The sequence below is a fragment of the Callospermophilus lateralis genome, chromosome 14, assembly GCF_048772815.1.
Source record: "Callospermophilus lateralis isolate mCalLat2 chromosome 14, mCalLat2.hap1, whole genome shotgun sequence".
Lineage (NCBI taxonomy): Eukaryota > Metazoa > Chordata > Mammalia > Rodentia > Sciuridae > Callospermophilus > Callospermophilus lateralis.
In genome coordinates, this window is record NC_135318.1 from 4,038,413 (window position 1) to 4,064,330 (window position 25,918).

The following is a 25,918-nucleotide window of genomic DNA, read 5'->3' on the forward strand; positions in this document are numbered from 1 at the left end:
TGATTCAGGGAGTGAGGTCACCTTCACAGCCTTCCCTTCATCAGCAGCAAAGTGAGGGCGTAGCACAAAGATGGAGTGAGGACTCAGGAACCCTCTGCAGGCAGTCACGACAGCTTGGTGCTCCTGACGGGCAACTGTTGGACCTCGGGAGGTTTTTACTTCATTGTGATTTGAAAGTGCTAGAGAAGCCACACTTTGAATTGTGAACCTCTATCTTTTTCAGACTCTGGTTGTGTGGTCCAATCCTCTCCTGATGCTGACCCACAGCAGTGAGCTGAAGCTCCCTGGAGACCCAGGTTCCTGAGTGGACGCGGTGGACAGCTCAGTGTGCTGGCAAGCTGTGGTGTCACCAGGTGATGCATCTGCGTGCCTCTCCCATGTCTGCTACGCTCAGCCTGGGATGGGCCTATCGGGACATGGCCCTGTTGTAAGTGGCAGAGCACCTGCACCTACCTGGTGACCAGCAGCCACTGGTGAGACCACACCAAGTGAGCCTCGTTCCTCATAACCTGAGATCAACAAGGGTGAACTGTGTAACCTTGTGTCACAGCTCAGTGTCCTGTCTCAAGTTGATGTGAGCCACAGGAGAACCCTTAGGCCTGGGGAAAATGTCTTAAAGAACGTGCAGCACGAGATGACCACCTTGCTGAACCTGCTCATTTACTAAGCACCTGTTTACTTGCTCAGGAGCCCAGAGTTCAGTGGGGAGGGTGATCCTGTAGACTAATAGGTAAACTAGGGTGCTGAAGATGGGAGAAGCAGGAGCGCAGCGTTCACAAGGTATGTGCTGTGGGAGGAGAAGATGGTGAAGGGTGAGGAGGACTGCCACACGTGGGCAAAGTGAAGGCAGGACGGAGGACGCTGAGTTCTCAACGCTGTGCTCATGTTGAATGCAGAAGGCAGATATGGCATTACAATAAGAAGGTGACAGAGTGTCCGGAGCACAGGAGAGGCAGAGAAGTAGAAGACTTAGAGGAGCCATGGCCATGTCAGAGTATCAGTCCAAAGTTTGAAATATTGGAGACGTTTGCCCAGCTGACCAGGATGGGGAAGCCGCGTAGTTTGCGTTGTGTTACTGCTGCTGTGCTGCCCGCAGTAGTGGTGCAGGTGCTGCTGTGCGTGGAGAGAGACTCTTGTTTTGTCTGTCTTTTATGGAGATTGAATAATAGGATTAGAGGAACATTTAAAATCACAATGGAATAAAAGTTAAATAAGAACAGACACCAAAATATTTCTTAGAAAGGAGTGGCAGTAAAGTGAAGCAATCTCTAACAGCCTTGGGAGCATGCTGCAGTGCAGAAGGGGTCCCCACAGCCCCTCACGGGTCCTTGCTTCCGCGTGCCCAGAACTTTGCCTTCGTAGGCTGTGTCAATCCTGCAGCTTCGAGCCCAGCCCTCCTGCCTTGCTTGTCTCAGTAGAAGACCTGATGGTCTGCCAAGCCGTGGTTCTGCCACTGGGAGCAAGTCTCATGGTTCACCTTTGGCATCTTACTGGAGTGGATCCCGCTTCCCTGTCTTGTTATCTCAGCTTGGTTTCCTGGGAGACAGCCTGCAGCAGGGTTGGCCACAAGGAGAAGCTGTCCCTCTGAATAGTGCTTCCAGAAGAGTGAAGGCAGCAGACGGCTGGAGAGCACCAGGGCACACTGCCTCCATGGCTGGAAGGGCCCAGCCTTGTCCCGAGGCGAGGCAAGCCTGGCATCTAACCCTCACGCAGCAGCCACTGGAAGCAGCGACTGCCTCGGGCAGAGAATGATTCTTAGCAAGGGAGCCTTCAGCATCCCTTACCCCTAGCCTGGAGTGGGCCGTGCCCTGGTTGTTTGCATGGGGGCTTCAGCAGGAGGTACTGCACCAAAGCTGGTGATGTGGTGAAGCACCGAGTCTAGTCTTCCCTGGGCCTCTGGGAACCCCTCGGGGAATATCACAGGTGGCGGCCTCCCCCGGGAAGGTCCTCCAGACACCTGAGCTGCCAGGGACCAGGCCTGGTTCCTCAGTGTGTCTTATTTTTGTCTATCTGATGCCTGGATTCCTTCCAGGTCCCCTGCCTTACATGTGCTTTGACATCCCAGGCTGCCTGACTTACTCTACTTACCCAGTGCTGCTCTGTGCTTCTCTATAAAGACACAGCTGCATCTGAATTACTGCTGCTCAAAACCAGTCCACAATGAGCCCGTTGCTTGGTTTAGGCTGGACTGTGCTGCAGTATCAAGCCCTCACATTGCCATAGCTTGTCACATGCAGGTTTAATTGTCTTGGGGAATGTCCTACTACAGGCAGCTCAAAGACCCAGGCCACTTTCATTTGGTGGGGCTACCACCTCAGTACAGATTCCTAGGCCATTGTGATGGGGTCAACAAGTCAGAGGGTCTCAAAGGTCTACTCACGACCTTAGCCAGAGGTGAACTCCATCCACAGTCCAGGGAACAACAGGAGTCACATGGTTGGAATCTGGAGAGGTGCATGGGTATTTAGGGGGCATTGACAATCTGCCAAGGCCGAGTCCACCTACTGTTGAATGTCATTTAATTATCCTTCAGAATTGAGAAAGCCTTCAGAAACATTGTCAAGCCACAAGGGCCACATTCTATTGATTGCTACAGAAAAGCAGTGTAATAAAAAGCGAAAAGACCGATGAATCAGCCAAGAGCCTCAGGAACACGCCCTGGAGCCACCTCTGGAAGCAGAACTCGGAAGGCCTCGGGCTCCACATGAGAAATGCCAAGAGCAGGGAAGCTTGTCTCCGCCCGTTTTTGGTTCCAAATGTCTACCAGAATCTATGGCATTTATGTCCTTCGCAGGCAAGACTCATTTGTGTCCTTTGAACTTGTCCTGCTGGATGTGAACTCGGGGGTGAGCTCTGAAGACCACGTCTGCTCTCCCTGGGAGAACCCCAGGGAGAACTGGCTTCGTTTTTACTGACAAATCAACCTTTTCATTTACTAGCACTTACTTTACCGCCTTTGAATGGCATTTCTGTTTTGATCAAGAACCTCATTCTCTATGCCGTGGTCATACGTGGTCACCTCCCAGGTGCCCTCAGTTGGCTAGATCAGTTAGTGGCTTAAACAACAAAAATTTATTGTCTCAGAGTTTTGGAGGGCTATTGGTAAGTCAGCCAGGATTCTCCAGAGAGAGAGAGAGTCGATACAGGGGTCTTTCCACCTCCCTCTCCACCCGAACATCTCAGCTCATGTGACGATGGAGGTCAAGGTGTCCCTGGTCTCCCATCTTAAAGAAGGAAGCACTAGGAAGCTGGTGGTGAAGTTCAATCTGAGGCCAAAGCCTGAGCACCTAGGACGGGATGGGGCGTGGATGGCACAGGACCCGCTGGGTAGGAACTGGAGTCTGAAGGCCCAAGTACCAGGAACCCTGGGGCCAAGGGCAGGGGAGATGAATGTCCAGGCTCAAGCAAGAACACAGCATTCCCTTCCTCCTGTGAGGTTCCTTTGGGCCCTCAAAGAATTGGGTGGTGCACATTGGGGAAGGCAGGCTTCTTGCTCAGTCCATGGGTTCAAATGCTACTCTTCCAGGAACTCTCTGAGAGCACCCAGGAAGACTGCTCTACCAGCTCTCTGGGCACCCCATGCCCAGTCAGGCTGACACCCAGTGAACCATCCCAGGGCCTGGAAGTCTGAGCTCAGGTTCAGCAGGTGGACTCTCCTGAGCCCACCAGGGACCACCTGCTTCTGGTAGTTCGCTGGTCTTCTGGGGCGCGTCTTGACTTGTGGAGCCTCACCCCATGCCCGAGTTCCCCTTTCCTTGTTGTTTACCCCGTGGGTGTGTCTGTGTCCTCATTTCCTCTTTTTATAAGGACCCCTGTCCTACTGGCTTAGGGCGATCCATACTCTGGTTTCACCTCATCTGCAACAACCCTGATCTCACAAGGGTTTGTTTTCTGAGTTATCAGGTTAGAAATCAAACATAACTTTTTTAGGGGTCATTTCAGTCTATCCCTTGTTGTCAATGAACAGCAGGAGGAATGAAGGCACTTCTCCACCTGTACTTTCTCCTTCAAGTGTTTTCTATGCCACTTGAAGACAGTGTCTCCACACTTGTCATACGAGGGTGTCCACTGAGGGGATTCTTTGGAAGTAATGTCAAAGTTGAGAAAAAGAAGGCACCTTGGAGTGGCGGGGGGTGATGAGGATTGGGGAACGTTCCCAAGAAGGCTCCGAGAGGCTGTGCCACTCACCTGGAGCTGTGACCTGCTTCTGAGCAGACCAGAGCCACAGGTGGGCGGAGGACGAGAGTGTACATCCCATTTCCCATTCCCAGCTCCACGAATCTCCCCAGGTTCCCGTGTGTCTCTAAGGAGAGGGAGTCCGCATAGGCTCTGACATTTATTTCTGGCTACTCTCTAGAAACAGAAAATTGGATTTAAGTTAAAAATTCAAAGAAATCAAAAGAACGTAAATTTTCTCTACTTATAGAATGTGATTACAAATTCACACAATTCCATTGTCTATTTTTACTTTTAAAATTTAAGCCGTGAATGTGCTCCTTGAGTTTCCCTCAATTTTGTGTCTAGAAAAAAATTTTCAAAACGGATTCCCATTTTTTTCACCCTGTGGACCATTTATCTCTGGGTTGTTTTCCTCGAGCACAGAGTAGGCCCACAGGAGGTCACTACCAAGACGTGTTAAGTCTGTGATGACAGAGCCGTTCTGTGACAGGCACAGACCGTTAACAATGGGCATTATGTCAGTCGGCTTTCTGTTGCCGTCACAAAACACCCGAGAGAAACAAGGAGGAAGGGTTTATTGTGATTCATGATTTCAGAGAGCCACCTGTGACTGCATGGCCCAGGCTTTAAGGTCTGTGGCAAGGCAGTGTGTCATGGTAAAGGTGTGTGGTGGAGGACAGCTGCTCATCTCAAGCTGGTCAGGAAGCAAAGAAGGAGAGAGAAGAGCCTGGATCCCAGTATTCCCTTCCAGGGCGCATGCCTAGTGACCTACTACTTCCCAACATACCATCAGCTGGGCATCAGGCCTGCAGCACAGGAGCCTTGGGGGGCACTGGTGATCTAAACTGCTATAGGCATCTTTTAAAACCTGGTAGACATGACTGTCCTTGGGGAGATGGGTCAGGCATGACATGGGCAGGGGTGGAAGACCAGCCATGAGTGGTGAGGATGATCTTAGAGCCATGTTGCTAACAAAAACTGGGACGGTTTCGCAGAGGCATCAAAAAAACAGTTTTACTCACTGTTCATTGAGCACTTACTATGCTCAAAACTCTGTGGGAGAATCCACGGATAAAATGACTGCATCATTATCTTATAGACTCTCTCTCTCTTTCTCTCTCTCTCTGCACTGGAGATTGAACCCAGGGGCACTTAAACACTGAGCCACATCCACAACTCTTTTTAATTTTTTTTTTATTATTATGAGACAGAGTCTCCATAAGTTCCGGCCTTGAGCATGCAATACTTCTGCTTATTTCAGTTGCTGAGAGTATAGGTTTTTACCACCATGCCTGGCTAAGACTCTAAAGATCTAAGACTCAGAACATAAATACCCCAAACACAAAGGGTGGTAGATGCCATAATCCACATAGAAATAAACTAACACCTGTGTTCAGAGACCCAGGCACAGGGTGATGGTGAACTTGGAAGACTTCTAGACAAATTCGTACCAGAGGTGCCTTCTGCAGCCTGCTGCCAATTGTGTTCTCACTGCCAGTGTGCTTCCTTCGAATCTCTCCAACAGCAATGGCATTAGCAGAGGCACATGGAACAGGTGGTGAAGCCACACGCCACCCATGAACACTTGGTCTTAGCTGCACAGTTGGGTGAGGGTTTGGTTTTGCACCCAGCCCCATATGGTCCTCAGCAGTTCCCCACAACTTGACTTCTATACCTCTTTGTGCAACTTGACTTCTATACCTCTATCTGCATTTCAACAGAGACTGCTTGATCTGTAAGTGCCCTGTACACCTTCCATTCTTTATGCACTAGCATGCACCCGTGTGTGATAATCATTCATTTATAAGTAGCCCTCATTCCAGGACTCCCCAGGACCCCGCCAGGCTATGGGAGGTGTGAATATATTCCCCACAAACTCAGACTATCAGCCAAAACTTTTCATCTTCTGGAGAGAGACTGGAGTAACAAAGTAGCGTTGTTAGGATTCTTCACATTGTGCACTTTTCTTAAATAATGACATTTCTACAAAGAATTTGACTGAAACAGAGACATCAGAAGGCAAGTGCTTGTTCTTATTTAACAGAAAACTCCTCAATGCAGTTGAGACTGATGTGGGGGTGGGGTGGGGATAAAGATGTGAATGTAGCAGAGAGAGACAAATTATGCAAGTTTCAAGACGGTTAAAAACTTTCTGTTTTAAATCTTGGGAGAAATGAGATGAACAGTAATCAAGGACTGTGGAGTTTGCCAGGAATGTTATTTGATTTATTTGATCCCTCCTAGGAACTCTAGGACATGCATACTCTTGCCACCTGCACTTTCCAGATAAGAAAATGGAATCACAAAGCAGTTGAGTAACCTGCTTCAGGTCACCAGGCTAGTGGTGGTCGAGCTTGAATTCAGACCAGGCAGAGTGGAGGCATCAAGGAAGGACGATGCTGCAGTAGGTGTTTTCTAGACTCCTGGAGAAGAGGCTGTGTGTCCTGTGTTTCATGCGCCTTTGTAGGCTTGCTTCTTACATGCATGTGTGAAGTCATTTAGCTTTGAGAGGGAGTAGGAAAACTATTTAGGAATTCCACGTTCAGTGATAGATCTTAGACCCTAAAGACCCAGAAATCTTAAGAAACAATCTACTGTCTGCATCCCAGATAGTCACAGCCTGGCTGGCCGTCAGGTTGCCCTCTCTTCTCCGTTCCCGAACACGACCAGGTAGTAGGGTGAAAACACGATTCTTGTTGCCACGACAGACCATCCAGCTGAGGTTCTGCTAAGGCAGGCCCTTGCTCTCATCTGTCTGGCCCGTGGCCAGCAGTATTAGCCTCCAGAGCCCAGGCTGCTCTGCTCGAGGCTCTCTCTAGCACCTCGATAAGAGCGGTAGGGTGGGTCACCCATTTCCTTCCTTTTTGCTGATATTGGTTCCCCCTGAGCAGGAACCAGGGGGCCACCAGCCCTGGGGGGACCTGGGCGCTCTCACAGGGCCTGGGGCAGGGAGCCGGGCCCCCGGTGCTGCCGGGCGCTGAGGCGGCGGGCGCGGCAGGACGGCAGGGGGCGCTGGCGGTGGGGCCGGGCCGGTCTCCGCGCGCCCTCGCTGTGTGCGCGCTCGCGCCCCCGCCGGCCGCCGCTCCCCGCGCGGGCTGCGCTCAGGGCGGAGGGCGGGGAGGGAATAAAGGGCGGCTGCCGAGCGGGCCGGCGGGCGGCGCGGTGCGGAGGCGCGGACCGTGGGCATCGGCACCCCGCAGCCGATTTCGGGCGGAGCCGTCGGAGCCGCACGCCACGGTGGAGCGGGAGCCCGGGCCGCGCGGGACCAGGTGGGTGACGCGCGCGTCCCTTTGTGTCGGCATCACTGGAGCCGGCCGCGGCGCGGGGAAGGCGGGACGCGGCGCTGCGAAGCCAGTCTCAGGGTCGGCCGCGACTGCCCAGCGGATCCTGCTGGGAGCTCGGGTCGCGGCGGGGCAGGGGAGAGCAGCGGCGGCCTGGGGTGGGGACTGGCCGGTTTCGGCCGAGGACACCCGCCCTGCCCTCAGTGGCCCGATCGGGATGGCGCCTGCGCCCCCGGCGCGGTTGCCACTTTCGAAACCTCGCGCCCCGGGCGCCGCCTCCGGCTCGGCGGGGTGGGGGTCTGCAGCGCAGCGTCCCTGCGCTCTGGGTCAGGTCCCGCAGGCTCGGGGCTGGCTCCTCCCGCCACCGCGTCCTGGACAGGGCGAGAGCTCCCGGAGGGGCCCATGGCGCCGAAGGGCAGGTCCGGCCCAGGGCGTCCCCCGAGGTGCACACCAGGGTCGGTGTCGCGACTCTCCGCACCCCTGCCTACCCCTACCTGCCTTTCCCGGTGCCACTGCCGCCGCCCTCCCTGCCCGCCCCCATACCGCCTTCCCTGGTGGCAGGGACAACCCGCTCGCCAGAGAAGTTCCCTGCAGGTCTGCCCCACTCTGCCCTCCACAGTCACTCCCTGGCCACCCACACCATCCGACTTGGTGGCTAGTGCAAAGCTGGAGGCTTCTTGCTCCTGGAGGAAGAATGACTTATTTTGCCCCAGTGGTCTTCACAGGCGTCTTAGGATGTCATCTCCAAAAGTTTGTTCTCTCCGTTTTTTTCCAGATTGGGGGTGGTGCTCCTTGAAATGCTGTCCCCAGCCTGCGTTGTGCAGGGTCAACGGAGAGTTAGATAAGACCCCAAGGAAGCATCAAGGAGGAATCCCTCCTGCCCCTGTGGTGGGGAGCAGGACTGGACCCCACACTGGAAGGAGACCTGACATCTTTCATTGGACAGTTTTTTCCCTGGAGTGTGGCCTGGGAGATGGAATGAGCACTGGTCCCAGAGAGTGGGACAGGGTGAGAGTAGTCAGCAGATGAAGTGTGTTAGTAACTTCCCAGGCAAAGGGCAGGGGGTCTGGACACCCTGGGGGCTGTGGGAGTCTTCAGGAGGGAGAGCAAAGGAGAACAGGGTCAGGGCCATGTGAGGGAGGGCCCTTGGGTTCCAGGTGGGCAAGGTGAAGATGGTAGGAAGGGCCCCTTGGGAGGGAAATGCCTTACAAATGAATGTGTGCGCCTGACCTTTCCCAGTGACTCCAAAGGGGAGACCAGAGACTTGCTTATTGTGTCCTCTCCTCCAGTGTGTGATTTGGGACCAGGTCTGGGCACTTTTTTAGTGCCTTCTGCGGCTTTATTTTTATTAGTCTTTAAAGAGTGTAAAAGAAATATGGCTGGAGAGGTCAACTGGGGACAAATCCTGAAGTTTTTGAATTCCAGGGCTTTGGGCTTCACTCTGTGGTATTGGGAGCCGTTGATGGTTTTGGAGGAAAGTGGGCAGTCTTCTGCAGAGTGGTTACTGCAGTGGGGTGGGGGCTCAGGCTGACCTGGCGTACAGTGACCATTGTGGACCTGAGAGACAGACTCTCGAAGGGTGTGACCTTCTACTTACAGTACTTGCCAGAGTCCACGTGGAGTGGGGACCACTTGAGAAAATGGGTATACCTGAAAGACCCCAGCCCAGCAACAGGGAATCGGTGGGTCTTTCATACCCAGTCCAGTTTGAATGGAATGGAAAATTTCCAGAATCATCACAATTTGAGTTTCTGCAGTGTGTGCTTTTAAAGATGCCCTAGTTCTGGTGTTGGTACCCCTCCCTGCAGGGGGAACTAACCAAGGGTACGCTCAGATGAATGCTGCAATGCATGGGGGTTTTGGAAAACCAAGAGTCCTGACAAATGTATTTTATAAGCATATTCTGGTGCCCTTGGTTTGCTAGCTTCTAATCCCTGTTTCCAGACTGTTCCTAGACCACAGAACTTCTCTTGGGGACTTAGTGTAGCTTGGGGCTTTGAAAGGCCTTCACACACTCTTAACTGGAAGCTGTGGAGTTTTGCAGTGGGTGTTCAGCCAGCCTGGCAGATCAAGGCCAGAAGCTGTGAGCCATGCCGCCCAGAGAAGCTGTTTTTCCCACTGTGGTTCCTATTTGGCTTAGCTGCCTTCTTTTGTTCAACTTTCTCCTCCCTGCTGGGAGGATGCCTCTCTCTACCGCTGGGAGTCACAGAAGTAGGTGGGACCTTGCAGACAGCCCCCACTATGGCCAGGAGGAAGTAGGGCTGGAGAGTGGGCAGGTAGTGCTGGTCACGTGGTGTGGTGCTGCAGTGGGTCTAGTCTGGCACCAGGACTCAGGTCCTTTCTCTCCCTCTGCTCTTGCAGCAGGCTGGGAGTGCTTGCTCCTTGGGGAACCTGAATATCTGAAACCTCTTGGGGATATTGCACCTCAGGACTTGCCAGGCCATCAGACCCCCTGATTTCCTGGGGAGTGGGATCTCAGAGTCTGCCTAGAGACTGTGAGAGAGTCGAATCTTTTCAGACTATCCCTGTTTCCTCTGGGTCCCTTTCTACCTTCGAGATCCAAGAACTATGTCATTTGAGGTGCTTTCAGAGCCAGGCTCCTTCACTGTCCTGGCCTTGCTGGTCCACAGGAGTACCTTTTCTTAATTAGTCGGAGAAATTAAATTGAAGCAACTATTAACACACCTGAGTGCACTGGTGCTGCATGACTCTCTGACCCAGCTGTCTGACCTTGGGTAAGTGTCTTCCCCTTCCTGCGAGGGCCAGAGTTCCTTCAGGGTAACATTGACATGTTAGCCTAAATGTTTTTCTAGAGTCAGAAATAAAATTGTGCTGGTTCAGTGGTATTTTCGAGGAGAACCAATATTGCAGAGCAGCTCACCATGGGCAAGCATTTGTAAGGACTCTTTTAAGGAAAAAATATATATATTTTAACTTTCATAAGGATGGCCTTTCTCCAAGGGTATTTGATGAGAAACAGGGCTTTAAGGCGGGTGGAGGAGTCCCCATCTTTTTTCCTTCTGTGAATCTGCAGTCTGAATTGGAATGCTCCTCCTGGCTGTTCTGCGGGATTGGGAGAAGGGCTTTCTCTAGGGAGCCAGTTCTGAGCTGGATGCAGTGGTAGCGGGAACACTCAGTTCCTTGAGGGCCTGAGGAAGCTGGGCAACCTGCGTTTCATCGTCTCCTCTGTGTTTGACCATGGATATGGAGGAGACAGACTTAATATTCGTTAAGCGTTGGCTGTGCGCCAGGCCCCAGCATCGGTGATTGGCTTGGATTCTGGAGCCGCTGCCGCCCAGCCCAGTGTCCACTTGCCTGTTCCTCCTCCTCAGTGGAGCCTGGAGCCGAGGTGCCCCAGGTCTCACTAAGTGCTGAGTCTGAGTTTGAGCTCAGTGGCCTGTGGAAAATGATAGATGCCGTGACCCGGAGGACACGCTGTTGTGGGAGGGGAAGCAGAAGCATTCACAGATTGCTTGAGCCCTGAAGTCAGGGCAGCATGGAGGGGCACAGAGTGCAGAGGGGCCCTGCTTGCTGGGCCTTACAAGGATGAATTGGAGTTAGCCAGATAAATTGGAGGGTCAGAGTCAAATTCGAGACCTGAAAATGGCAAGAAACAGCCTGGAGTGGATAGGGAACATAGGAATGGCACGGGGGGGGGGGGGGGGAGCTTACCTGTTGGTGGGATGATGGCGAGTTCCAGGTGGCCCCTGAGAGCTGCTCAGGCTGATCCCCTCTAGCCCCAATGCCTTCATTGTTGGCGTCTCCCGAAAAATTCCATCCGTGTTGTCCTTTTCGTAGTGGCGTTTTGGAGGCCCCTAGAAGTGTTGGAGAAGTGTTGCCTGCATTTCCTTCCTGTCCCTCCAGTTTGGCTTGGTGGAGGAGGGCTCAGGGGAGGATGGTGGGCTGTCACCTGAAGTGCCTTTGCCCTTAGAGTTCAGGGGCAGACTCTCCTACTAAGAGTGGCTCATGAGGACAGGGGGACCTCTCCAGGACGCAGGCCATGAGCTGGGAACCATGGAGCTGGGAGCTAGCCCAGATGCAGGCTTTGGGCCAGCATAGCCCTGCAGATAGATACCTGTGGAGCAAAAGGGGGAGCATTCGGGTTCTGAAAGTGCCTGGTGACCATTGGCACAGCTGGGTCATTGACTGAGCAGGGGTTTGTGTCTGACCTAGGAATATACATGTCTCCCTCAACAGCTGTTGGGAGAATGTTTTCGGCTTCCAAAGAGCTGGGTTTCAGCAGTCCTGTGGAGAAGGGCGTGCTAGATGCTGGATAGATGGTTGGTAGGGTTTCCTGGGAGGAGGGAACCTCAGAAACATCAAACTAGAATGTTTTCCAGATGTACTTTGACCCCTGAGAACTGTGAAGACAGCCAGGAACCCAGCCTCTCAGTGCACCTCAGAGTCTGGATGTCTCTGGGATAACATGGCTCATTAGCCTCCTCTCCTGACCCTCAGCCTCCACCTTGACTTGTCTGCTGTGCACATGTTCTAGAGTGGCACCTCAGGTTCCCGTACCACCAGCTGGCCCCACCACCTGCCCCTGGGAGATCTGCCCACATCTCCTGAAGGAGAAGAGCCTGCTCTCAGAGGGTGCAGTCTTCCTGTGCCCCCACTCAGCCACAGTGATGGGAGACACCCCCTTTAAAAATATACAAGTTCAGCAACCAGCTGCCTCTCTTTCCTCAAGTTTAGACTTTCTCTTACACAGGTGTGCTGAAGCCAGAATCCATGCAAGTGTTATCAACAGCCACCAACTGGACCATCCTCTGTCTTGTCCAGGTGCCAGACTCTTAGCAATCCTTGAAGGCCCCACACAAATGTCACCTTGTTCTTTACAGGCATGGATTTACCCATGTGGGCCACTGTGGAGATCCAGTCCCCTGAGAATCACCAGGTGGGTGACTAAGCAGGTCCACTCCTGAAGTCCACCAGGTGGGCGACTAAGCAGGTCCACTCCTGAGGACCACCAGGTGGCTGACTGTGCAGGTCCACTCCTGAGGACCACTGGGTGAGCGACAGTGCAGGTCCACTCCTGAGGACCACTGGGTGGGCAACAGTGCAGGTCCACTCCTGGGAATCACCGGGTGGCCGACTGTGCAGGTCCACACCTGAGGATCACTGGGTGGGCGACTGTGCAGGTGGGCGACAGTGCAGGTCCACTCCTGAGGACCACCGGGTGGCTGACTGTGCAGGTCCACACCTGAGGACCACCAGGTGACTGACTGTGCAGGTCCACTCCTGAGGACCACCAGGTGGCTGACTGTGCAGGTCCATTCCTGAGGACCACTGGATGGGCGATTGTGCAGGTCCACTCCTGAGGACCACCGGGTGGGCGACTGTGCAGGTCCACTCTTGAGGACCACCAGGTGGCTGACTGTGCAGGTCCACTCTTGAGGACCACCAGGTGGCTGACTGCAGGTTCACTCCTGAGGACCACCGGGTGGCTGACTATGCAGGTCCACTCTTGAAGACCACCAGGTGGCTGACTGCAGGTTCACTCCTGAGGACCACTGGGTGGGCGACAGTCCAGGTCCACTCCAGAGGACCACCAGGTGGCTGACTGTGCAGGTCCACTCCTGAGGACCACCGGGTGGCTGACTGTGCAGGTCCACTCCTGAGGACCACCGGGTGGCTGACTGTGCAGGTCCACTCCTGAGGACCACCGGGTGGGCGACAGTGCAGGTCCACTCCTGAGGACCACCGGGTGGCCGACTGTGCAGGTCCACTCCTGAGGACCACCGGGTGGCCGACTGTGCAGGTTCACTCCTGAGGACCACCAGGTGGCTGACTGTGCAGGTCCACTTCTGAGGACCACCAGGTGGCTGACTGTGCAGGTCCACTCCTGAGGACCACCAGGTGGCCGACTGTGCAGGTTCACTCCTGAGGACCACCGGGTGGCTGACTGTGCAGGTCCACTCCTGAGGACCACCAGGTGCACGACAGTGCAGGTCCACTCCTGAGGACCACCAGGTGGCTGACTGTGCAGGTCCACTCCTGAGGACCACCGGGTGGGCGACAGTGCAGGCCCACTCCTGAGGACCACCAGGTGCACGACAGTGCAGGTCCACTCCTGAGGACCACCGGGTGGCTGACTGTGCAGGTCCACTCCTGAGGACCACCGGGTGGCTGACTGTGCAGGTCCACTCCTGAGGACCACCGGGTGGGCGACAGTGCAGGTCCACTCCTGAGGACCACCAGGTGGCTGACTGTGCAGGTCCACTCCTGAGGACCACCGGGTGGGCGACTCTGAGATTCACGGAGGTGGAAAGCTGTGGGGACCCACTCCTGGGTACTGGTGTTTTACAGATGAGAACTGGAGGCACACACAGAAGGAGGAGGACAGGCTCAGAGGGGGCTCAAGCTCTCCCTCTGCTCTGGGCTCACGTACTTCTCCTCAAGCAGAAGGATTTTCTCCCCCAGGTGCTCCCATAGCAACATTTTTCAGAACCTATAATTGCTTTACATAATCTAATTTTAGTGATTTATGTAACTTAGTTCCTCTAGTGAGTTATGAGCTCTACAAAGGTAGGAACTTATTCATTTTGGCTTTCCCCTGGCGCCTATCCTGCTCTTTCTGAATGAAGTTTTGTTAAGTAGTTGACTACATGACAGAGTGGCCTGGTTCCAGAGGGACACCTAGGGTTGATTGTCATGAGGAAATGGACGGAGAGTTGAAATTCTGGTCTCTAGCACGAGCAGAGTTCACTGATAATACACATCCTCTCTACGGAAGGTCAGGTCACAGAGCAGTGCCCTGCAGGACTGTGGGAAGGCAGGTGTGGACGCTGGCTTGGTTTAGAGTGAGCATGGTTGAAGGCATCCTTGGAAGCCCAGGGTCTGGAGGCAAGGCCCTGGGGTCCTGTGGCTGGTAGCATGACCTGTAGACAGCAGGCCAGTTCAGTGCTCGTGTGACCCAGGTGAGCCTTTGATGGGCTTGCTGCTGGGCTCCTGCAGCCTGTGGTCTCCTGTGATGCACTTGCAGCAGGAGATGTGGTGCTGGCCTCGGGATGTGGTGGTCTTGCAGAGGGAGTGATGTCATGGGTGGCTGAGTTAGGCCAGGACTGGGTGCCGGCCTGTGCTCATCCGCTCTCGTGGGAGAGGAAGCCAGGCTCTGAAGGGGTTGGTGGGCCCTGTGGGGGAGGGGTGGGCTCCGAAGAGGTGAGAGGTGGAGAAGCGGGTGCTTGGGCCGCCGTGGTGGATGCTCTCAGGGATGCCGAGAAGCAGGGTCTGCTGTGTGAGCCCCAGCATCACAGGAAGGTGGGAACGTCACTGTCATTTTTCTTTCTAAAGAAAGCCTGGGATGCTGTCACTAGTACACGGTGGCAGTTTCTTGCAGGAGTGTTTGCCAGGTATGACAGGAGGGCAGGAGGTTCCTAGGCCTCCTCTTGAGGAGTGGAAGGGCTGCTAGTGGCCACATAGTGCAGTGTGTGTGCAGCGATTCTGGTACTCAGGTGGTCTCTGTCCCAGGAGCCTGCGTTCTGAGCTGCTGTGTTCTCCTGCGGTGGTGGAGGCACTTGTGCCTTCGCAGCATGTGACAGGGTGTGCCCCAGGGAACCTCTGCATTGGCAGAGGCCCGTGGGACCCGCTCTCATGTGATGGAGAGCACAAAGGAGCCAACTGGTCGCATTGGTTAGTTTTTCCTTGTGTTACGAGTGTCACAGGGTGCCTCTCGGTACTGTGAGCACCGCTGCACGGGAGTGTAGGGCAATGGGATGGGTAGAGCTTCAGAAGGTGCCAGTGTTGGTGTCCAGGATGGGACACTTGTTGGCTGAACAGTGTATATTTCTTCTTAATCACTTGCCAGGGTTGGACACTCCCGGTCCCTGGGGACAGATGGGAAGAGCTGGCTCTCTGTGCCCTTAGATCACAGTTCCTTCTTCTTGTCTCTGGGGAGCACTTGCCAGGGCCCTCAGCTCAGAGCCAGTCTGGTCACAGGAGGCCAGCAGGGTGGTGCTTGGGGCCAGATGTGGTAGGAAACTGAATTTTTTAATCTCATCAGTCTGTGGGCTCCTGCGAACTGCCTGCCTCCACGTGTGTCTCTCATCCCCTGATGCTGCTCTAGGATCCCTTCCTTACTTCCCTCTGCTGTCACACACAGGGCAGAAGTGGCCAGATGTGAGGATGAGGTCTCCGTTTCATCCGAGGACAAACGCAGGCAGGAAAGTTGGACTGTGATGTGAGCAAGCCACAGGTGAAGGGGTTCAAGGTCCAGACCCCAGGCAGATGCGTCACCCCAGGCCCCAAGCTGCGTCTCTTTCCCTGCCTCTGTGTGCCTTCTCTTCCCGTAAGCACACCAGTCGTATGGGGTACTGCTCACCCCACTGTGGCCATCTTAACATGACTGCATCCACAGACCCTATGAGCTCACAGACACACGTGCGGGCTCAGGAGTTGAGAGAAGGTCTTCTGGGAGACACAGTCCAGTGACTGTGTAAGTGTGTGTGTGTGCACACTCACATGTCAGTTGTATGTTCACAAGTATGTGTTAGTATGCTTGGCTGGCAGCACCCTCCCTGGTAACGAGGACTTGAACCACCAGATGTCTGTCTCCTCAGTGACAAGGTGTTAAAGGGAGATGTCTGCTGGCTGGTGCAGCTGTGGTCCCACTGAGAACCCAGGCTCTCTTCTTTCTGCCTCCCTGGACTTAGCATCCTTGGCCTTCATGCGGGTCACCCGTGGTGGACATAGCTTGCCTCAGATGCGAACTTACATCTGTGTGTCTGGTTTCGGAGAGGTGGGGCAGTTGGTGGCCATGACATCTGCCACTGCGCTTCAGGGAGAGAAAAGCCTCTACCAAGCCAGTGGGAGGGAGGGCAGCCTCCCTCTGAGCACCGAGGGAGAAGCAGGTAAAGATGGCCCAGGAGTGCTGTCCCCTGCCAGGCTTTGCCAGGCTTCTTTCCCCTCACCTGCTCTTCCTGGAAAAGCAGGAGTCCACTTGGAATGAGGTCTGTGTCGATGGGCATGTAGCCCTGGTGTGGTGGGGCCACTGTGCCTGTCGTCTGCGGGCGCAGAGAGCAGGAGGGCCGCACCTGCACCTCTGTGCCTCCAGCACCGGCGAGGCTGTGCACAACAGGTGCTCCATGAGGAGCTGTTGACCAGTCCAGGGTGTCTCCCTTCGAAGGGGCTCAAATGCACAAGGAACACTTCCATCTGTTATAATGTTCATGTATTATTCAGTTATATTGTCGTTATTTGATTTACTTTTATTTGTTTGGCAAGATCTGCTTGGTACTGGAGATTCAAGGGCAGACTGGGGACTAGAGGGAGGGAGGGCTGGTGCAGCTTTCTGGAACAGGGTAGGGCGTGGTGTTCTGTGGTCGGCAGTGCAAGGGCTCAGCTCTTGAAATGTTGCCATTTTATACATTCCAGTTTTGCTCTAGGAAAAACCACCAGAGGGAAGGCATTGGAAGCCCTCCTCTGGTGTTGTGGCCATCCCTTTGTGTGACGTGGCAGGAGCAGCGTTTCTCCTGTGCTGTGTAGAGATTTACTGAGCCCAGCCTCAGCCAGGCGCTGTGCTGGGGAGGGTCCTGCCTGAGTGACATGCACTCCTCTGAGATGGCCTAGTGTTCCTGTGTGTGGATTGGCTGCTGGCTGAGCGTTTCTTATCTGCTAATACCTTAATCACTCCTGGGACTTGTTCCCCCTTGGCCTTTAGCCCTGCTTCCTTGACAGTGACCTTGTTTTCCGTCCCTGGCCTTGTGCAGCGGGTCCAGCTTCCCCGGCAGGAGCTGCCACGGCCATTGATGGAGGCCTCATCTGTGGCCTGGCAGGTGAGAGCCGTTTTCCTAGACGGCAGGACTTCTTCCTTGTGCAGCAGGAGACACTGGATGCAGACAAGTGGAGGGGAAACACAGCCTGTCTAGGAGCTGGCTGTCTAAACAGAGCCGCTGGCCCACAAGGATCTGCACCCTGGACCTCTGCTGGTGCCAGCTGAGCTGTGCTGTCAGTGGGTGTCAAAGATCTCATGCAAAAAACAGAACGTAAGGTATACATAATAATTTTATGCAGTTCATATATTAAGCTATTAAATTTTGATTATGCTTGGTTAAATAAAATATTATTGAAATAAATTGCTCCATTTCTCTCTTTTTTCCTACTACCAGAAAATTCCAAATTATATGCACATTGCTTCCTTGGACTCATGTGCTGCTGATCAGAGAGCCTTGGGGAGTGTTGCTCTCAAGGTTAAGACCTCCCCTCAAGGGCATGCTGTGGGTGAGGTCTCTGCCTTCCATTGGCAGGATGGGTGGCCCCTGCCCAGTCCTCAAATCCTCCTTGCCCCATGTAGACGGGTGGAGAGGACCCTCCACACCTGGGTGTTCCCTCTAAACCCCTGTCCACTCCCAGTATCCTGGATAATAAATGGTGCTGCCGGCCAGCCGTCGCCCTCTCGCCAGCCCCACTGTTCTCTGTGACCTCGGCCTCGCTGATGGCCTCCTTTCTGGTCCTCTGTGCTTCTACTGTGTCCTTGCATCTACGCCACCCCACATTTTCCCTGCGTCTTCTGAGTGTCTTTCCCTGGCCTGTTCCCACGGTTGGCATTCTTGCCTGCTGTCCCCTGACACTGTGGTCCCTGCTGCAGACTGCCTGCCGTCGTTGCTGACCTCAGCCTCTCCTGACCAGGCACCCCGGGTCTGTGGTTAAATCCTGGCCCGTCCTGTACCTCTTCCCGAGGGCCTCCTCAGTTTCCCAGCTGGCTTTGGCTTTGTGGGAAGGACGGGGAAGGAAGTGAGTCCCCCATCACCCCCTGGACAGGACAGGACAGGCACGATGCCAGAGGCTGGTGAGCTTTGCCAAGGGGAAGATCTTAAAAAACCTGGAAATGAGCATGAGCTTCAGCGTACTGAAACATACCTCAGCATTGGTGTGGACCCACCGTTTACTGTCTCAGCAAATAGAAATGCCCTTGAGCCGACAGGAACTCGAGCACAATTAGAAATCATATCTAACCTGAAATAAAGGGTGATTTTTTTTTAAAGAGAGAGAGAGAGAATTTTTTAGTATTTATTTTTTCGTTTTCGGCAAACACAACATCTTTCTTTGTATGTGGTGCTGAGGATCGAACCGGGCCGCACGCATGCCAGGGGAGCGCGCTACCGCTTCAGCCACATCCTCAGCCCAATAAAGGGTAATTTTTAAGGTCAGCCTAAAGGTTAGGCCTGGAAACAGAGCACATCCCCGAGTGGAGCACCGTCTTCTCCCAGCTCTGCTTGATGGTGGAGACAAGGCCGACTGAGCTCCGTCAGTCCCAGTTCTGCAGGGGCGTGTGGAACGGAGGGCCGTGTCCCACTCACTTTTGAATTTCCAACACAGGACCCTGTATACCCAGTTTCAGCTGAACTGTTAACAAATTATACCCCTCTCTCCCTCTCTCTCTCTCTCTCTCTCTCTCTCTCTCTCTCTATATATATATATATATATATATATATAATATCTCCACACACATGCATACATATATATGTATCCATATATAGAATTACATGTTTATATATTACACATTATAGATATGTATATGTATATATATATATTAGTATGTACAAATATAAAAGGGATTAAGATCTTACCTGAAGGTTTATGTATTCAAAAACACTCACCTCTGCAAACTGACCCCAAATGTGCTGCTAATAAAATGATCATTGGGAAGCTGACCCACTCTAGCTTGTGTGACTTTAAAATGCCTTCGCGTCCTCCCCTGCATTGACTGTGTACATTACCCACACCGTGCTGTTCATGTGGGAACCAGTCTGGTGGCAATGTCACTTCTATTATGTAATGATAAATACCTTGGGAGATAAGATGAAGGTTTTCTTGGGAAACATGAAATGATTTTTTACAGAATTTTTTTTCCAAAGAGAAATTAGCTAAAAGGAGCTTTTCTCTAAGAGGAAGTGGGCGCTGGGGCAGGAAGGAAGTGGTGTGGATTACCCTGGCGGGCAGGAGGAGTGGACTCCTGGATCTGAGCTGGGGAAGGGTGGCTTCAGGGGTGCATTTTAGGCATTGTCCCGTAGGCAGCTGCTCTTTGGGCAGTCCAGCTCCAGGAAATGCTGCTAAGAGTGGAGAAAAAGAAATGCTTTATGCACAGATGCTTCTCTTAGTGTGTTGTTTTTGAAAATAATAACCCCAAATGGAAAACATCTAAATATGGCTAAGTAAATAGCATGCTCTAATTAGATAAGATTTTTGGAGATTGTGACCATGGGAAAATGTTTGTCATATATTATTAAGTGAAAATAATCGTGAGACTGAATTGTATGTGCAATATGATTTACAGACATGGAAAATATGCCGAGGAAGAGAATCATAACTCACAGGGTGGCTGACATTTTTTTCTGTTTTTTTTTTTTGATTCTTTTATTGTGGTTTTGCTGCTGGCCTCTGTATCCGTGGATTCAACCAGCTGCAGACTGAAGGTATTCAAGGAACACATTTTCTCTGTACCGAACAGGGACTGAAGATGTCATTATTCCCTAAACCACAGCATAGCAACTATTTATACACCATGTTTTAAATGTTGCAGGAGCTTATACATACTGTGACATCTTCTGTAAGAGATTTGCACATTTGTGGATCTTGCTGTCCTTGCAGGTGGGAGCTAGAGCCAGTCTCTCACTGGATACTAGACATAATGAAATAGAGTTTAAAGCATTTTTAAATGTAAATTTTGACTTCCCCCAGTGCACACCCAGACTTTATTTCACACGCAGCTGTGGTATGTTTTCACAGATAAGCCCTATATCTTAAGTGGATGTTTGGTTTCAAGGACCAAAAAAGAAACGATTAATAAACAAGGAAGAAGCCCTGCTGTTATTATATGAGACATGGGGAGAGAGCCCTGGCCCTGCTGCCAGTGGCACATGCTGCCCTGCAGACAGTGCCCAGGGCCACTGGGACTGGGGCAGTGAGCCCAGGATGCACGCATCCCCTGGGGTGTCTGTGCTCAGACTGGTGCCAGACAGTGACGGAGGGGTGGATTCTATGACTCTTGCCCAGGGCTTCCGGCCCCACTGGGACTTGGACAAAGACCTCTCTGCAAATGTTCCCCTTGTGTCCCTCTATAAAGTGAGAGTGGCTCCAGGGTCACAGTTTTGAAAGGACTCCTCTGATGATTAAAGGGATCATGCCTATAGAAATTCAAAGAAGGATTTTAGGCTTGTCCAAAAGGTGGATTCCTCAATAGCCCTCAGAGCTGCCAGGTGGGGAGGTGGGAGGCAGTGGAAAGAGGGGCTGTGGGAACCGAGAGGACGCACTGCCTGGAACTTTCAGACTCCATCTGGAGAACAGTTTCCTGGCTGAATCAAAGACTGCCCTTCCTGCCTGCACAAATGGGGAAACCTCAGGGCTGGGGCTGGAGCCTGGCAGAGGAGCTCTGGCCTGGCATACAGGACGCCCCGAGGTCCTTCCGAGCACCACGAAGCACACCAAAGAGGGAAAGATGTGGACCCTCCTCGACTGCTAATTTCTCTAGTTTTCAATTAAAGATAAACAGCTAAGTGAAAAATAAAACGCCTTCTCCTCCTGTCTCTATTTTTCTGTTGGGATTGTTACTTTGCAGTGGACTTTGAATGAACATGGCAGCAACCCAGGTGCTGTCCACGTCTGCGCTCGGAGAACCAGGCTTTGGGGGCCTGCCACCCTTTCTGTTGCCTATGCGCGCAGTGAAGGGAAAGCCCCCTTGGTCTGATTCTGTGTTAGTGTCTGCACTGAAGGTGAGCACTGAGGCCCAGATATGTCCTGGGAGTGGGCAGCGCTGCTGTTGGCTGGAATATTCTTGATGGAGCAGGTGGATTGTTAGTGCTCTTCAGGTCGGCCCTGTCCCTACTCATGCTCCGCCTGCTGGAGCGTCCATTTCTGAGGAAGTGGAGTTAACATCTGCAGCTCCTCCGTAGCAAACTGTCCTGTCTCTCCTCACAGTTGTATCAGCTTTGCCTCATGAACTGTGATGCACTGCTGTAGTGCGTCCGTGTTAAGAATTTTTATGTCTTCTTGGAAAATTGACCCCTTTATTATTTTGTAATGGTCTCTTTTTGTTCCTGATGAGCTTTCTGTTTTGAACTCTGCTTTGTCTGAAATTAACCTAGCTTCTCCAGCTTTCTTTTGATTAGTGTTAGTACAATGCATCTTTCTTCACCCCTTTACTTCTAGCTGCAATCTTTGTATTGAAAGTGGGTTTCTTGCAGACTACAAAAAAACAGTTCAGTATTGCTTTTTTTTTTTTTTTTGTACCAGGGATTAAACCCAGAGGGTGCTTAACTACTGAGCCACATCCCCAGCCCTTTTTATTTATGTATTTATTTTACTTTGAGACAGGGTTTCACTAGGTTGTTTACAGCCTCACTAAGTTGCTTAAGCTGGCTTTGAACCTTCGATCCTCCTGCCTCAGCCTCCCGAGCCCTGGGATTACAGGTGTGTGCCACCGTGCACGGCTAGTCTTGCTTTTTCATCCACTCTGAAAATCCATATCTTTAAACTGAGATGTTTAGGCAATTTATGTTTAAAGTGATTATGAACATGGTGGGACCAATGCCTACCCTATTGGTAGCTCTTTTCTCTTTATTGCATCTATTTGTTTTTTCCTCTTTTTGACTTCTCTGGTTGAATGGTTTGTGGGATCCCGTATTATCTACTGTATCATGCTACCAATTATACATTTTTAAACATTATCTTTAATGATCGCCCTAGAGTTCGCAACGTAACTTAGATCTACTTTTAAAAAGCACTTCACCACCAGATTACATAGCACGTGCACCTTATGGCAGGTGTCACACTCCTCCCTCCCATCCCTGTGACATGGACAGGTGTGACTCTGACTCCAATTTCCCCTTTCTCTCCAGATTTTGGAGAGTGTTTTTGTCCTGGGGCCTCAGTTGTCTGATGGGCCTCAGAAATGGTTGGTTTTCTTTTTCTCCAGCCTTTTCTTTAAAGGGTTGGTGTACATTGGTGAAATCTTAGGTCTCCTCCTTCACAGTTTGTCTCCACCTGCACTGCTCTGCCCCTGTCCCCCATGTTCAGTTACAGCCTCGTGAGAGCCCTGGCCATGGAGTGCAGTGGGCTCAGCTGACGCTGTATGAGGCTGGACAGTTGAATGGTTTTGGGACGTAACTTTCTACCCAATGCTGATCTTGTGAACACTCTAGTGCCCTCTTCCAGCTTTGAATTTAACATCCCGTTACATCAAAAATTACTCACGGCACTTCTGCGTACGTTGGGAACTTAAAATGTCTTGCGGGCTGATAACTTTTTGCCCTATTACACAGGAAATGATTCTCTTTGCATGGATAGTTTCATCTTCTGTCATCCATGGGACATGATAAAATTGATTTCCAGCTGTTAGGTATCCAAACACCTTTTAACAAAAATGTAATGAATGACTTTGATGGAATTTTTCCAAGAAATATTTTATTTAAACTTTAGTTTTAAAAAAAGGAACTAAAAAAGAAGCCAGACATAAAAGGTTCGATATTGTATGACTCCTTTTATATGTAAGATCCAGAGAGGAGGTAGAGCCACCTGCAGAAGGCAGACTACAGGTGCTGCCCTGGAGAGGAGGGCCTGCAGGGTGACTGCTCCTGGGGCCAGGAACCTTTTGGGGAGATAGGAATGTTCTGGAACTAGGTTATATTGCTGACTGCATGACATGGTGAATGTCTAAATGCCGCTGACTTAAATTAAAACAGTTAATTTTATGCTCAGTGGATTTAGCTTTGATTTAAAAATACATATAATACATTAAATATGTAACAGTACAAAATCTTATGGTGCAAGGCAATCTTCCTCCTGCCCTGGCCTTCAGTTTTCTGTACCGGAGGCGTGTATTACTGCTGCTGGCTTAGGTACAGGTTCTACCAGTGTCAGATCTCCCACCTCCACCTCCTGCCACACACCATCTTTAGATAGAAAACACTGTGCATTGCTATTTGGACCCCCACCCCAACCCTGAATAGCACATACAAATCTACCTTATTCCTTTTCAAAGTCAGTCAAGGGAGCTGCTTTCTGAGTTCTGTATAATTAGTGTGTGTTTTCATTCACCATTCTAAATAAACTGGTTTTTTTCTGGGGTAAAGCCTCTACTAAAACAAGCTTCTTATTTTGTGCCTGATTCAGTATCCAGTCGGGTAAATCAGTTGATTCTTTGTGAGCAGATTCAAGCCTAAGAATTAGTTTCATTTTTATGAGTAATTTCTTAGAATTAGGAATGATGGCTAGAATTAGCCAAGTGCCTTTTATCACAACAGAGAAGTTAAAAAAAAAAAAAACTCATTTAATTAATTGATAGCCAGTGAGCCAATGAGTGTGCTCCATAGTTCTAACTCGGCAAATCCCTTCATTTCTGAAGAGTACTTTATTTTCCCCCAGAGAAGGCAAATGAGAAATGACTTTCTGCGAGGCAGCTCTGAAGGGGCAACTGTGAGGCCCTGGGTTTCCCAGGGTGCAGCCCCATTGGAACACGATGCCTGTCGACAGAGAGGCACTTTATTGAAGCCGGACAAGACTGCCATTCATACTGCAGTCAAACAGATCATGCATGGGAACCTCCACTTAGGGTGGCTGCTGAGCTTAACTGCAGAGAACTACACTGTTTATTTGTTTTTGTTTTGAAATATTAACTTGGAAGCTCAGTGGCCACTGAAAAAGTCATAGGCTTGGGGTTGAAAGCTTGGGGGAGAAGTAGAGAGAGAGCTGTCAATTTCTGGTATGTAATGTGTCAGGAATTGTGATTGCCACCTTGTGAGCCGTGTGGCACAGGTGTGCACAGTCCGAAGTGTCCGTTCACCAGGAGAAGACAAGCCTGTGAGGGAAGAAATGGAGGAGCTCCCCGAACCTGATTCCTCTGGATTTTTTGGAGAGACCCAGCCCTACAGATTTGCTTCAGAGAGCTGGGAATACAAAGAAATGGAGTCTTTTGGTGGTATTTTAATTTTAGAGTTTTGCAGTACATTGCATCTAGGATATACGATCCATCATGAGACAAAAGAAATTATTTTTCTCAGTGTGTGGAAACTTATTGGTAAAGTAAGCTATGCCAAACATTTCAGCCTCTGAAAATTTCAAGTTGGAAATGCAGAAAGTCAGAAAAAAGTTAAAAAAGTAATAAAGTGAAAGTAAGTAACATTCCCTGTGGTCCCATGTAGCCATCATCAATAGGTTTTTCCCCCTTTGCCTTCTTCTGGAGAAATCGTGTGTTTTATTATGCTCGTGAATGCCACTATACCATGTAAATTGTTGTGTTCTATACTTTTTATTTGTGTGTGTCTCAGACATCTTCACACACCAATGCTTGCAGGACCAGCGTGTTCTCCACTAGGTGGACAGTGCTACATATTGGTGGACATTTAAGTAGCTCTCCAGGTTTTCTCTTGCAAAGGCTCTGCACTAGCCACCAGACCTCCCCTCCTCCTCCTCCTCCTCGTCTGGGTCTTCTCCGTGCCTTCCAGGCCCTCCTTCATGTTAGCTGAGGACTTTCTTGGCTAAATCACTACTTTTTTTTTTTTTTGCTTCTCCTACTTTAGCCATGTCTGCATCCCCATAGCAAGTCCTCTTAACACTGAGACCCCCTTTTTCCTCCCTCTGTATCTCCCTGTCCAGCCCGTTCTTGTGATAGAGCCAGGATTCTGACATCAGGGCATCATGTCCTAGTCTCTGACCCCCACCTCTCAGTGCAACTGACTTCCTTTTACCTGACCTTTAAAAACACTCCCACCCTCTAAACATACCTCTGGCCGCTCTTCCCTTTCAGTGTTCTCTGCCACCTTCTGTTCTTACTCTTCTTTCTGGAATGTTGTTCTGTTCCCTACTTTCATCATCACCTGGCAAAACCCCAGCTTTGGCTAAGCCCAGCTTCCTGCAGGCTAGCAGATAAAAGTAGCTGGAGAGAAAGCCTCGCTCCTGCTGCCCAGGCACCTGCCGTGTATGACCAGAGCCTCCCGGGCTCCCTCACCCAGGCTCTGCAGTCTGATATCCCCTTAAGTTTTGGAAAGGTCACTCTGCAGGTTGATTCCTGTCCTGTGACCTCTGAGCAGGCCCTGTGCTGTACCTGTGTTTTGGAGGTGCCTTGGAGGCCCCGAAGCTTCATCCTCAGGCCACTGCTATCCTTTCATCTGACACCCATGCCCAGGAGCTCATGGGTTCTCCTGAACATAACAGCATGGACCCTGGGGGCTTCTCTGTCTGCAGCAAGATGAGCCTCAGGAGCCTATGCCTGCCACTGGATAGTTCCCATTTGGGTACCGTGGGCATGAGGGCTACCCCAGCCTCTGACAGCTCAGTTCACACAACAGCTGAAGACAGACCTGGAGCACCGTCATGCCCTCCCTTTTCTCCTGCCTAAAGTCAATCGCTTCTGCAACTGCCTTCAAAACCCACCTGGCTTTCCTCTTGCCATCTCCCCACTGCTCCTGGAGGTCCTGCCTGCCCCTCTGCTGGCCGAGGTGTCCCTGTGTGTTCTCCTGTCCAGC

General features: G+C 51.6%; 1 protein-coding gene across 2 annotated transcripts in view; it reads left to right on the forward strand.

Annotated features, from left to right (window-relative positions):
- Positions 1–7,277: 7,277 nt before the first annotated feature.
- Positions 7,278–25,918, forward strand: part of Rnf144a (ring finger protein 144A) — a 97,514-nt gene continuing 78,873 nt past the window's right edge. For both annotated transcript variants that reach the window (XM_076833487.2, XM_076833488.2), the window contains exon 1: positions 7,278–7,448. The gene's annotated coding sequence lies outside the window, so the exon portion shown is untranslated. The remainder of the gene's footprint in view (positions 7,449–25,918) is intronic.